General features: G+C 40.5%; 1 pseudogene across 1 annotated transcript; it reads left to right on the top strand.

The window, feature by feature from the left end:
* The first annotated feature begins 17 nt into the window (after positions 1–17).
* LOC306919269 (acidic fibroblast growth factor intracellular-binding protein B-like) lies at positions 18–15,125 on the top strand (annotated as a pseudogene). The gene is made up of 7 exons: positions 18–32; positions 3,074–3,173; positions 3,648–3,754; positions 4,425–4,497; positions 10,474–10,537; positions 10,950–11,036; positions 15,039–15,125. The product of its transcript is annotated as an acidic fibroblast growth factor intracellular-binding protein B-like (transcript).
* Positions 15,126–15,191: the final 66 nt, after the last annotated feature.

Genomic DNA, 15,191 nt, shown 5'->3' with positions numbered 1-15,191 from the left:
TTATAAAGACTACATCAATGATATGGTTAAAGGTGAGTTAACACCATAGTTGTGGTGGCATCTAGAATTTAACACAAATGCAGTGTCAACATTTTAACCCAATTCTGGGCGGGAACCCCTTTGTGTTTTAAGCATTTTGTTATACTTAAGCTATTGAAAAATAGCAGACCTACAAAGCTTGTAGGTCTGCTATTTTTGAAAAATCGTGAAAATGCGGCACAAATCTTTGAATGTATATTCTTACAGAGTGAACGTTTTTAACTCAAATATTTGCTTCTGAGGGGTTCCTGCGATAACATTTTCAGATGGGAGTCGGTGCGGTGGCCAATTACATATCATTTTTTGGGTCCTTGACATGAAATATTGAGCACCACTGATACATAATTTTTTTTTATTTTGACGTCAGGCCTAAATCGGTTAATCATAATGAAGAATATTCATAACAAAGGGTTTTATTTCATCTATTATACACAATGAATCAGAAATGAATCACTCCAGCTAGACAAAAAAAAGTTGATCTATATACTGCTGAACACATGCCGTGCCGTACTACAACGAGATCCAATATTAACACTTTGATTGCTACAAGATCTCGACAGGCCTATTTGGATGTTGCTACCGTTTAACATTGCAAAAAGGCCTTGTTCGCGGGCCCACAGCAAAATGTTCTCTTATAGCGAGAATCACACGCATACATCAAAAGAAAGCTGAACTTGTCCACTTCAATTTAAAAAATACATTTTGATTTTACCATGTTCCATTCTGGAGATATTGACCTTTTTGCAACACCTGCATTTGCCTGGAAGTGGTTATCTTGAACAGCGAGCAGAGTTATGGATGGTTTAAAGTCAGAGACATTGACAGGCAGATATAAAATTGAACCCAATAAATATCCTATACATCCTATACACCGAATGAAAACATTGATCCCATGTACAGTTAGACAGTAATTGGTTATTGAATGCAGCTTGTGCCCACCAGATAACTTCAGAGAAGACATGGACGTGAACTCCTCAATATTCACAAAATAAGGCCTATAGCGACATATAAATACTATATACCGTATTAAACAGAAGACTCTCTGCTTTCATAAGAAAAAAACTTCTACTGTAGTAATAATAAAAATCACACCCATGTGAAGTGAGTGGTGCAACTCTGTCCCATATTCTGTTCTCTGCTTATTCAATACAGCTCGCTATATACGGACTGAGGCAGAAAGTCATGTAAACCTTTTATTTACAGTTTGGTCTGTAAACTTCTACTGTAATAATAAAAATCACACCCCTGTGAAGTGAGCGTTGCAACTGTTCTGTACTTATTCAATACAGCTCGCTATATACGGACTGAGGCAGAAAGTCATGTAAACCTTTTATTTACAGTTTGGTCTGTAAACTTCTACTGTAATAATAAAAATCACACCCCTGTGAAGTGAGCGGTGCAACTGTTCTCTACAGTTGCACCGCGCAACTGTAGAGAACAGTTGCACCGGTGTGGGTGTGATTTTTATTATTACAGTAGAAGTTTACAGACCAAACTGTAAATAAAAGGTTTACATGACTTTCTGCCTCAGTCCGTATATAGCGAGCTGTATTGAATAAGCAGAGAACAGAATATGGGACAGAGTTGCACCACTCACTTCACATGGGTGTGATTTTTATTATTACTACAGTAGAAGTTTTTTTCTTATGAAAGCAGAGAGTCTTCTGTTTCATACGGTATATAGTATTTATATGTCGCTATAAGCCTTATTTTGTGAATATTGAGTTCGGGTCCATGTCTTCTCTGCAGTTATATCTGGTGGGCGCAATGTGCATCCACCCAGTAACCAATTTATGACAGACTGTACATGGGATCAATGTTTACTCTTTTCCTCGTAAAAGTACACATTCAGGGCTTTCATTCGGTGTATAGGATGTATAGCATATTTATTGTGTTTATTGTTATATCTGCCTGTCAATGTCTGACTATAAACCTTCATAACTCTGCATCCTTTAGATGATGATGATGATTCACTGCTTTCATTGTTTTGATCGCAGTAACATTGGGGGGGGGGGGGGGTCATGGGCACATTGGGCAGCAAAAGTCTTGATCGTACGGCTATAAAAAGTCCCATTCCACCGTTCGGTTCAGAACTATAGTATAACGGTGAGACGCGTTGTCATCATGAGCTGATTTTGTTTTTCAAGCTAGTATAGGGAACATGCCTGGGCATGCACGGTTTAGGACGCGGAAAAGTTCGTTATACATTACACCCGGGTCGATTACGTCCCCGACGCGTTCATTGCGGTCTTATCACTACAATTATAATGAATAAAAAAGCGTTACAATCACACGTCTGAGCGATCTCCGATTATGACGGCTCTGCATGGCGATACGTGATCCACCAACGGTAGACTGTCTGTTGTCATGGCGGCCCCTCTCGATACTGTAGTTCGTTTGTTAGTTCGTAGTATTGTAGGCTCGGGGATCGTTTGGTCGCTACAGTATGAAGAAGTAAACATGCATCTGTCCATGTGTGTTGCAGACGTTGTGCAATGCCGATCTGGTGCAGAATCTGCAGATCATGTGTTAGGCAGCGTAACAGCGTTCCGTTCATGTTTTTTTCCGAGACATGAGCCCCCATCTCGCAAGGCCCTCCTCCTGCAGGAGAAACAGGAGGGGAGGGGGGAATCGAGTATAAAAGCCAATAGGTGGAGGAAAGCCTGGTGAGGCGAGGTTAGGTGAAATTTGATTATTTTCACACACAGACTAGATCGGCATGGGCGCATCCATTTTACACTGGTTTATACACGTAAAGCGGCCCGCCCTCCTGTTTTCAGGAGGGGAGGGTTTTTTTTTTTTTTTTTTTTTTGATCACGTGAGCGGGACTAAGCAGCAATGATAGGGCGATGGTTCTTCATTGTCCGGGTGGGTAAAAAGATGAATGAAAGTATGCTATAAAAAAGTGATTGAAACGTATTGATACGTGATTCGCACCCAACGTTTGATTAATTGATAACGTATTGATACGCGATTCGCGTCGGCTGTGTTAAACTAGTCATTGTCCTATATTTCTCCATCTCTTGAATTTCAGTTTGACAACTTCAAAGTGTGTTTAAAGTTGTGGAGGAACTGAAGGGACCCCTGGTGGAGAACATCCGTCATCACTTTCTGCTTTCTGACAAACAGGCCAGGTAATGTCCCACTCCCCACTGTAGTAGGACTTAAGGCTCATACATAGTGTTTTTCGGTGGTTAGGTGACCACCGAACTACAACATGACGTCACGAGCCGCGGTGAAGAGCAAACCACCGCCACCGCTCCAGCCCTTCTTTCTGTTTTTACTCACCACCGCTCAACGTTATTTCAGCTCCGGTGGTCACCTCACCACCGAAAATCCAGACTATGAATAGGCCTTTACACACTGGTTATCTGATCTTGTCCTGGGGAAGGAGACTGGTGTAGTCTTACATCAGGAACAAGAGTTGGGAACTACGAAGCATCTTTGCTCAAATGTATTTAATGAAATTACCCTGGTTTGAAATATTTTGTTGATGCATGTTTTGTTTGCTCGCTGATTCTATACATTTCTTGAATAAGCAAAATTTCATAACGGACTTTGTATCAATAGTTTTAAAATGTGATATTAAGTTCATTATGTTGTTTCAGGGATTATGCGGCCATTGTGTTCTCTGCCAACAATCGCTTTGAGACTGGGAAACGAAAGCTCCAGTACCTCACGTTTCAGGACTTTGCCTTCTGTGCTGTCCTATTGTAGGTGAGGCAAGTATGAGGTCCTACTAGAATCAGCTAAGTATTAAGGGATATCAAAGTCCACTGAAGACAAGTTAAACCAATTAGTTCTGTGCTACCAAGTATGTATACTACTGTAGTTAAAAGCAGAACTTTTGGCCTTCATTTAATAATAATACACTTCTACAAGGTCACAGTTTTTATTGAGTATAAGTCCATTTCACCAGCTCACCTCCAGACAGCAATATAACATTCTGCTCTGTTAAAACTATAAATAGTTGTTTTGTCAGTCCCTGAACAAATGGGTCTCTAATGAGGGTTTGCAAGGCTTGGAGGGCACCCATGTTTTAAAAGCATCATAAACTGAAGCTCAGCCCCCCAGACCAGTGCTGTAAAGTAGAATTAGTTGGTCAACTTGTCAAGTTGGTTAAATCTGAATCTGTCTTTTTTTCAGTATGACAATTAGGTTGAAAATACAAAGATATTGGCTTTGTTGGCTGCTGTCTTGGTTCTTCACACAGTAAACCAGAACAAACGCAAATATAGGAACAACTGTAATATACAGATCTAAGATCGGATGACTGCATGCATCTACAGAATGTATCTACAATGTTGCACTGATGGTGTGCATTTAGATAATATTGCAAAGAATTTGAACTCATTTAAGTGTTTGACTGGAGTTTTTCTTGACAGATAACATGGTAGAAGACATGGACATAGATCTGGACAAGGCGTTCTTACATGACCTACTGGATCAGCACAAAAGGTGACATAAGCTCATGCATTTTTATGCTAAATCTAATGTTAATATTGAGCATGCAATGTGCTGTAAATCTGTTTCCTCTTTTGTAATATTCACATGGAAGTTGAACATTTATCATAATTGTTGCTTTGGATTATAGCCCCTGATACACGTGGCAATTTTTTCGTCAATATCAACTGACAACATCAACATCAATGGGCAACATGACAGGGCAACAGTAATTTTGGGCAACAGGCAACATGTATCCCAAGATGCATTGTTCTGGTAAAAGAAAAAAAGAAAACAATGTTCCAGAGTTGGGGGAGAAATGGAGGGTGAAGAATATGCTGCCTTAACAATCCTATTTTCTTCAGCTTTTCTTTTGCAAAAGTAAGAAAATACAACACTTTTTTTTATCTCAAATACACAACTCAATGTAAATTAAAATGTAATAACAGAAATAAAGTAATTTGCCTACTTGGTAAAGAGGCAGAAATGTGAAATTAGCTACCTGTTATTAGCCTAGCATACCTATGTTGTGTACTTTAATGACATGCTACATTTTTACATATACTATACATATTGCACACAATAACTCAATACATTGTTGGATATGAGTTGGAAACAATCTAAAAGAATAAATAAGTTGTGAAAATCTACACGCTCACTAGTCATTGTAAGCTAGTTTGCACACGTGTCATATTGTTGTACGAAGAAGTAGGGCATTCATTTAAGGAATAATTGTCTGCAGCTAGCCACACACCCCCTGGTTATCCTGGTTTATAATATATATTATATATTTTCATCAGCACTAAAGAGAAGCGGCTTTGGACCAGGAGATGGTTACTACGGCGACACAGGGGGTCTTACAACCAACTTTTAAGAGAGCTGGCTGAAGAGGACCCCCATACATACAGAAATTGGCTAAGAATGGATGAAGTTACATTCAATGATATACTGAAGATGGTGGAGCCAGCCATTCGCAGACAGGATACAGTAATGAGGCAGGCAATTCCCCCAGGAGAAAGACTAGCCATCACTCTGCGCTACCTTGCTACAGGACACACATTTGGTGAATTGGAGACCTCGTTTCGTGTGAGCCGCCACAGCATTGCAAAGATTGTAGTGGAAACATGCAACGCCCTGTTTGAACAGCTTAGGAAGACACACATAAAGGTGCCCGCTACAACTGAGGAATGGAAACAAATTGCCATACAGTTTGAAGACAAGTGGAACTACCCACACTGTGTCGGAGCCCTGGATGGGAAACATATTATTATACACCCACCAAGAGAGTCAGGATCTCACTTCTTTAATTATAAAAATGCCAACTCAGTTGTTCTGATGGCATTAGTTGATGCAGACCTCAGGTTCTTGTACATTGATGTTGGAACCAATGGCAAAGTCAGTGATGGAGGTGTGTGGAACAAATGTGGTCTCAAAGCTGCTCTGGAGAACAACACCCTGAACCTCCCAACACCTGAGCCCTTGCCTGGAAGGGAAGTCCCTTTGCCATACGTGGTAGTGGCAGACGAAGCCTTTGGAATGAAGCCCTGGCTAATGAAGCCATATCCCAGAAGAGACATAACTGTGGAAAGGGAAATCCATAACTACAGGCTGTCTAGGCCTAGGGCAAGGCGTACTGTGGAAAATGCATTTGGAATACTGGCTAACAGATTCCGAGTGTTCCAACATCCAATGTTGGTTGAGCCAGCAAAGGTTGTCAGCATCAAAGGCAGCATGTGCTCTCCACAACTACCTCCGCACTCAAAAACTCACTCGGCAAGTGTACACCCCCACCTCTTTGATCGACCAGGAAGATATACTGACGGGGCAAATCAGACCAGGAACCTGGCGCGAGGAACGTCCTCCAACAGGTCTGCTGCCTCTTGTAGCATCTGCTAACAGGAACCCATCCCTGGAAGCAAAGGATGTCCGAGAGGAGTACTGCTCCTACTTTAATACCAATGGAGCAGTCAGTTGGCAGAGGAGATCCATCGGATTGGAGTAGCCTGTATAGATTCTCTAAACATTATTTGATTTTGGTTTCCAACAGTTATTTGGTAATTGGCTGTGTAATCTGTGTTTAACTTTAAAATCTTAATGAATTATCTTTATTTACATGTATTGGTCAATGTAACATGGAATAAAAATGTTTCGTTGCTATAAATTCTTCTTAACCCATTATTAAATCATGACAGTTTTCTTAAAAACCCATGTTTCTATGTAAGTGTTTCTCTATGACTATTTCATGTCAAGGACCCCCAAAAATATATGTAATTGGCCTCCATCTGAAAATGTTGTTCCAGGGATCCCCCCAGGAGCAAAGATTTGAGTTAAAAATGTTCACTCTGAAAGAATGTATTCAATGATTTGCGCCACATTTTCACGATTTTCAAAAATAGCAGACCTACGAGCTTGTAGATCTGCTATTTTTCAATAGCTAAAGAACATAATGCTAAATGCTTAAAACACAAAGGGGTTCCCGCCCAAAATGTGTTAACATATTAAACATTATTAAATTAATTAAAATATTCAAAAATATATACCCTTATAAATCTTTAACTCTGAGTGTAAAATGAAACCAAATGGACCTGTAAAATTGTTAAACATCTGCATTACTTCCAGGTGGTCCCCAGCTAAATGGACCCTGGTAACCAAATGGACCCTTATCTCTTCAGACTGCATGAGACTGTAAAATAAAAACAAATTATTGTTAAACATCTGCATTGCTTAATTTACAAGAAGTCTACACAAGAGAATGTAGAAGACATTTTATTTTGGTCAAAGTCTGTTGTCTCTCCTTTGGTACCAACATCAATACAGCATGGGATTGTGAACAAATTCATTCAACAATAACAAAATAACAGAGGTCAGTCCGCTGCTCCCCAGGTTGGCAGAGGAAGTGTAGCGCCCAGGATTACATTAGATAATTGACACTGGGTGAAAAAATGGGTTGCAAAATCGTGGGATAAAAAATATATATATAAAAAAAAGAATTACCACAAACAAAAATGGATGATTTTACTTTAGGGCTAGACCCTCTTAACCCATTCAGGCCTGACGTCGAAATTTTAAAAAAAAGTTAAAATGAATAGCAGACCTACAAGTTCATAGTGCGCCACTTGGTGGCGCGCTATGAGCTTGTAGATCTGCTATTTTTCAATAGCTAAATTATAACAATGTATGTAACCACCAAAAGGGGTTCCCGCTCAAAATGGGTTAACTAATATCTATGCCAAAAATAGCTCTACAAATAAATAATAAATCTACAAGCTCACAACATGTGAGCTTACTCCTCTGAATATGTATGGAGAGTCTCAATCATTTTTCTTTTAATCATTTTAACCTGGTCATCGGGCATGTCATTGAAGTATTCTTCAACATATTTGAAAAAACCTGCATGTTTGGAGACTGTTGTTTTTTTTTAAAAGTCCATAGCAAAGTCCATAGCCTCCAAAGCCCGTTCTTTGGGAGGTCTTTTGCGTTTCTCACTTGGCTGCTGAGTCACACTGTTGTACGTGGAGGGCATAGGGTCAAGAGACGGGGACAGGGGAATGGGAGGGGAAGGGGCAGCTGGAAAGTGAGGGGGTTCATTTTCATTTGAGGCTGGAGATGGGAGAATTTCCAGATTATCTGAACTTTTATCTGGCTCCCCAACACCACTCAAGAACAAAAAATGTTTGTAAAATTTCCATTTTGGAATGTAGACTTCTTCTGCTCCGGCACCCGACCTACTGCTGTTCGTGACAGCCTTGTGTTCCCGTTGAAATACTGTTCGTAGGTTCTTGAATTTGTTTGTTATGTCTCCAACTGCAAGAAAGCAAACAAACACCACATCAGTTAAAAACGCTTTGTGTGCCCTTTCAACATTTTCAAAATAGTGACCCAGGGTGCCCAAAGTTATTTTATTTATTTGTTGTAAAAAAAAGAAAAATCACAAAAAAAACTATTTTAGGCCAATTAAAAAAAGACTATATACCAAATTTCCCACTTTAAACAAAAGAAGCCTGTCGGCTGCCGGACTATTGCGTTTTTTAAACAATCTAGAACAGGAAAAAAAGGAGTGCGGTGGTGCGCGAACCCCTCATAGAGTCTACTACTATTCAAATTGAAAATTGCTCCTATGCCACCAAAATGTGGAACGCCCTACCAACAGTCATTAAGACATGCGAATCCCCTTCAAAACCGCTCTCAAAGGGCACCTGCGGACTTCTGCAATTCGAAACTGGCCCCCGTAAAATCTGAATCCCCCCCACCCATTTTCCCCCTCACTGTATATGTTTCTTTTCCCTTTTTACCTCCTTTATGATGAATTCCTGTTCTGTTCTTTGACTATATAGTGTCTATTTGTACGTCTATTTGTACGTCTCTAAATGTTTTGATGAATTGAACAAGGTGGACCCTCTTGTAAACAAGTGTAATGCTTAATTAGGTCGTCCACTCACAGTTAACAGTCTTTGTATTGAGTTTGTGCTTGAAATGTACTGTAATTCTGCAAACTGTTAATAAATATTTCAATCAATCAATCAATCAAAACAAGCAGTGACATAAGTACTGATCTTACCTGTGAAAGGCACCAGCTGCTGTTCAGACAGCCTTCCTCTAATGCATTCCAGGGCCCGGGCTCTCAGGTCACGCCTTTGGTAGACTTTTGCCTTGTGGTTCCACAACACATCGTTCTCTGTGCAACACAACATGACAAGTGCAACATGTGATCATTTTGGAAGATAATAATAAAACTTAAATTAATTTAAATCATTGACAGATACAGTGACACACTAGTGCATTGTTTGTCAAAACATTTCCAGTCAAGGACCCTCAAATATAATGAACCATCACTTAATTTGATATGATTTTGAACTTAAATCAGAATAGCCAAATGTATTGTACCAACTAATAGGATACCCACATATCAAAGATTCCTGGTGGTTTCCAGACAGGACTTGACAATGCACTAGTGCAGTCAGTGGTTCTCCAATTTTTCATGTCAAAGACCCCCAAATTGACCCCCATTTGAAAACAAATGTCAGGGACCCCACAAGAGAAGATTTGTACGACTCAAGCAGTGATTCTCAACCATTTTAATTCCATGGACCCCCATTTTATATTGTCAAATCAATGTTATATTAACTCAGTGTACAAATGGAACCAAATCTCTGAGTTACATCCCCATAAGGGTCCATTTGGTTCCTAACTATCCTTTAGCTGGGTACCCCCTAGAACTCCCTCAAGGACCCCTGGGGGTCCCCGGACCCCACTTTGAGAACCAATGCACTAGTGTACAGTCATAATCTCCCTCAAATTATCACATTGGTATATTTGGCACATCCTTTATCATATGTAAAACTTTACCATATCATTACGAAGCTTTTTACTAGCTCCGTGGTCGCTCATTCACTGAATCCAAAACACAGTGGGAGGTTTTAGTACCAAATAAAAGTAGCTAAATGCAATGCATGTTCAGTGATGGTTTTATAGTAATATATTAAGAACGGGCTGTTTCAGCACTGTCAAATCTTTCCATTTCACCTCATTATAGTACCGCAGACAAGCACGTCCGTCAGCCAGCCGATATACACTGCGGTATACAAATAGGCTATATACGCTCGTCGCTCAATGACAAATTGGACGGCAAAAAACCCGCCTACAATTCGTTTGTTTGTATTGAATAATTTCCACCCAACAGTTGTTCTCAAAATGTTCACTTACCAGAATAAAACTGCGCAGAAAGTGCCGCCATGTTTTTCACTTCTCAGGGACGGGGAGAAAGCACCACGTGACGTCAATGAGGGCTGTGATTGGAGGATTGCCGATATGTTGACCAGTAGAGGTCGCTGATGATCTGACTTTTCTAAACAACTAGGATTGATCAGGGATTGATCCTACTCAATGGAGAAGTGGAAAGTCAACATTGATTATTGACATTGCTTGTTGATATTGACGAAAAAATTGCCACGTGTATCAGGGGCTTTAATACATTATTTCCTGTCTGTTCAGTCTTGTTTGTACAGCTCTTAGAGGAAAGACTAAAGCTTTTACAGAGATGGAGGCAAACTTTAAGGTGAGAAACATTGCAACATTTTAGCCTATGTTCAAACCAGCTGTCCAAATCAGATTTTAGTTTTACCTATCCAAATAGGAATCGGAAGGAGTTGTGCAAATCAGGTTTGAACCACTTTCAAATCAGATTTCTAAAGATGTCTCCATCTAGACACTGAAACCTCACAAATCTGATAGCAATCCGATCTGACCACTTTGCAACTTGCAAACCACATAGTAAAAGTCATTCCTAAATATTTGAGAAACAATTTGAATTTGCCTGTCTTAGATAGATAATCCAGTAGACTAAATTAAATTTAATTGACAATTATTGTCATTCACTAGTAGTAAATATTATGGTACTGAATACAGATTTATTTTTTTCTCTAGCATCATTCTAATGCTTTGCTACAAATGCTGTATTGTCCTCTCAGAATCTTTCCAGAGGTCTCGTCAAAATTGCTGCCAAGTTAACAAACACAAAGGATGTCCGAGCTTTCTTCATTGACCTGGTGGAAAAGGTACATTTGTCTGTTTTTAAAACCCTGGTCCCCCAAACAAGAGAGCAACCATTCAGCTGCCCAGCCGACCTGCACCCCACATGGCTCCAAGGTCTGCTGACTTAAATGCCACCCATGAGACTGTGTGATGTAATGTGTGTGTCTGTCTGTCTCTCTCTCTCTCTCTCTCTCTCTCCCCCCCTTCTCTCTTTCTCAGTTTATTATAGTTCGGACAGATGGACAGGCGCAGACATGAAACTGTATCTCACTCACTACACCAACTCTGCACACATACTCGACAAGTTCAAGTAAGTTCTCAAAGATAATCCCTCCGTGTAAAAAAGTAATGTATCTGAGAAACCATTACAAGTGAGCCTGTCACAGCAGCCTGGACTACACAACTCGACAAAAGTATTTTGTCAGTGATTTATCACATTTCTTGCATCTAGGAATCCTGGACGCGTGCAGGCAGAAGGACAAGACCCCACAATTGGAGATATCCAGGAGTGGCTGGCTTCTGATCGTCTAACCACCAGGAGGCGCTGATTCCCCACCAACACACAGCTTCACTGGGTCATCATCATCCTTCGAGTGCCCTCGAGATCTGCGATCTGCGACACATGCTGCTTCCACTGGTCTCTGTTGCTCATTGCCTGCACACCAAGTTCATTCACAGTCAGTCCTGTGTCCCTACTCAGAATATCTGGAAATGTGACCGGTCTTGTTCCTCTTGATGGGCAGGGTAGTCTCCACAGAAGAATATCCAAAATTACCTGGTCTTTTGCTCTGTGACAGTGTCCAGCAATGATCTTGCTAATAGACATTTTCCCATTTCATATTGTGTTTTTTGTGTGAGTTCTGCTATTTGCTGCTTCAAAATTAGTTAACCGAGCCTGGTATTTTGGGACACAGGCGAGTAGCCCAGCAATTTACTGTAGCCTACGTATTGTCAGTCAGTTATGATGTCATTGTTTATATCTTACAAAATATATAATATACATTTTATTTATAATGTGCCTTTGATACAGTTGATATAAAACAGCTTAAAAGCAACAGCAAAAACAATATGGTAGCCTACAGCCTAAAACAGATCAGCCATAATGCCAGCCTAAACAGGTGAGTTTTGAAGGTGGTTTAGAAATGTGGGGATTGGGTCCATGTTTCTATCTGGGGAGAGAGTTACAGATGTGAGCGGCAGAAAGCTCTTGACCCCATGGTGGGAGGACTTTCATGTTGATGGAGAAGGCAAATACTCAAGTTATTGTACATCTTTGAACACATCAGTGGCTTGTTTTCTCTTGTGTAAACACATTACAGGAATTTCTAGTGGAGCGACTTGGTCTGTGTGTGCGTACTTGGTCTATACTTTAAATATATATATGTTTCAATTTTCTTAACCCATTTTGGACTGAGACCTAAGTTTTCTGAAAACCTTCAAATATTAGCAGCAGCATTTTTTTTTAATACTGTACAGAAGGGTATGGTTACAAAAAGGGGTTCCTGACTATAATGGGTTAATGCAATGTTGCTTATTGCTGTCATCTTTGGTTAAAATGCAGTGGTTCTCTTAACTATTTTTGTATTCAGGCCACCCCTCTAAACATTTTCTCCATGGCACTTTTTTTTAGTATGTGATTATCAATTTCCAGTAGAACAGATTAAAAATAACTTTATACTTGAATATGAGTGAACCAATTGAAATGATATCGATAAATTCCAAATATCCAAGTATTACGTCACAGCACCCACTTTGAGAAACCCTGCTGTGATGGCCCCTTTTTTGTTATATCCTATGTTAGTTATTATTTGGTCAGCTGTTGCACCTTGCCCATGTTTACTTACACAATGTTACAGTTTCTCTTGTAAATAAAATATTTTATTCCTGCTTCCACTTTTTCCCCCAACATTCTCATTTCATAATTTGTTTTAATACTATATATGTACATTTATTTATATCATGTGGTATATAATTGTAGCTTCCACACCTTCCAAGAAAGGTAAGAAATATGCTTCATTGCCCTGTTTTAATTAGGATTTATTTTATTATTAGGTGTGTGTGCCTTTAAGATGACAGAATGACACATCAGGGTTACGGTTGTTTTCATGTGGAAATAATTATGTGGGCCTCCATTATTTCCAGGTGAGACCTGTTAAACAATACTCGGAATTCTGGAAAATAACCATAATAAAACTGTTTGGAATGTAGAGTAGTGTAGAATAAGTGTAGAAGGGGCATCGTGGGAAGAGAGGGTAAAAGGAAGCTGGAGGGAGGAAAAGCATCGAAAACTTGCTATTAACATCGGATAGATGTTGCGGGAATGTCGCCGCTGTGTTCGGGAAGCGACATCCCGGCGATTAATATCCAATGTGCAAACTATTTAAAAACTACTAATTACCTACGGTAGCTTAAAGGAAGTTTAATCGCTGACCAATGTCGGAATGAGGTCGGAGCATCATCGCTGTGCTGTCTGGGTAGTGTTATAGTAAACTAATATATTTTTTATACTGAAAAAGATAAAGACCAAGGGAAAAGAGACCTTTTCACAGTACAATACAAGTTTACACATGTATACAAATAATTTAAACGGCATAAACAACATTAGTTCGCCTCTTCTACAAAAATAAAAGTTACTGCCGCGGGTGCCAAGCTGTCATTATCTTGTATTATATATCGTACTTTTATTATTTATTTATTTCCCTCCACGGAGTAACCTCGCAGCAGACCAGGGGCTTAACTAGATGTCAGTGGGCCCCGACGCAGGCTGATCAGCGAGTGCCCCCAACGACGGCACCCCACCCCCGTGCGATCGCCGGCGAAAATAACTCAAACAGAATGTTTTTGGCTTATAAACAGCGCAGCGGCTGAGCGGGGCAATGTACAGCAGCCTGTAAAAACAAGTCCAAACTGTGTGTGGGTTTATAAACAGCGGGGCACTGTACAGTTGTAGTTGTGATTTGTGCACATACCTGGCTGTCGGGACTCGCCACCACTCGGACCACCTGGAACCCCCTCAAGGACCCCTGGTGGTCCCCGGACCACCTGGAACCCCCTCAAGGACCACCGGTGGTCCTCGGACCACCTGGAACCCTCTCAAGGACCACCGGACCACCTGGAACCCCTTCAAGGACCACTGGTGGACCCCGGACCACCCGGAACCCCCTCAAGGACCACTGGTGGTCCCTGGACCACCTGGAACCCCCTCAAGGACCACCGGTGGTCCCTGGACCACCTGGAACCCCTTCAAGGAACACTGGTGGTCCTCGGACTACCTGGAACCCCCTCAAGGACCACCAGTGGTCCCTGGACCACCTGGAACCCCCTCAAGGACCACCGGTGGTCCTCGGACCACCTGGAACCCCCTCAAGGACCACCGGTAGTCCCTGGACCACCTGGAACCCCCTCAAGGACCACCAGTGGTCCTCTATAAATTAATGATCCTATATAAATCAATGATCCCTTCTCTATAAATCAATGATCTCTTCTCTATAAATGAATGATCCATTCTCTATAAATTATTGATCCATTCTCTATAAATTAATGACCCTCTATAAATCAATGATCCCTTCTCTATAAATGAATGACCCTCTATAAATCAATGATCCCTTCTCTATAAATCAATGATCCCTTCTCTATAAATTAATGATCCATTCTCTATCCTTGCTTGACTTATGTATTGTTGTTTTGTTTGTTCTTTGTATTTTATCATCTCGTCTGTGTGCTTACTTGTTTTGCAGAATTGTTATTTTTGGTTGATTTGGTTGCTGTAGTTTCTGTCTTCCTTTCTTTTTTTTCTTTTTTATTTCACAGTATGTAGAATGGGTACATTTCAAACGAAAGCACAAGTCAATACAAACGCTTTCCATTATTAAGCATTATTAGACTAGATGCTTTATATTGTATGTCTAGAACCTCCTTAATGAAAACGAGATAAGGATTTATTATTCCTATAAAGAAAGAATGTCAATCATCATCACCATCCATGTGTCCAGTAACAGTGTTTAACATTCATGTTATTCCTAAAGTTGTGGAAGGCAGTCCATGTATTCAGTAACAGTTACACACCTCCTCCACCAGGTGGCAGCAGAGGCAGCGGAGCATGCTCGGTGTGATGCGTTGACCCGGAAGTAGATGCGTGTTGTTTGCAGGGTTGCCAAGTCCGCTTGTTTCCCGCTATT

Source organism: Electrona antarctica (genome assembly GCF_951216825.1).
Source record: "Electrona antarctica genome assembly, contig: scaffold_25, whole genome shotgun sequence".
Taxonomy (NCBI): domain Eukaryota; kingdom Metazoa; phylum Chordata; class Actinopteri; order Myctophiformes; family Myctophidae; genus Electrona; species Electrona antarctica.
The sequence above is the reverse complement of the archived record's forward strand: the minus strand, read 5'-3'. Positions and strand labels throughout refer to the sequence as shown.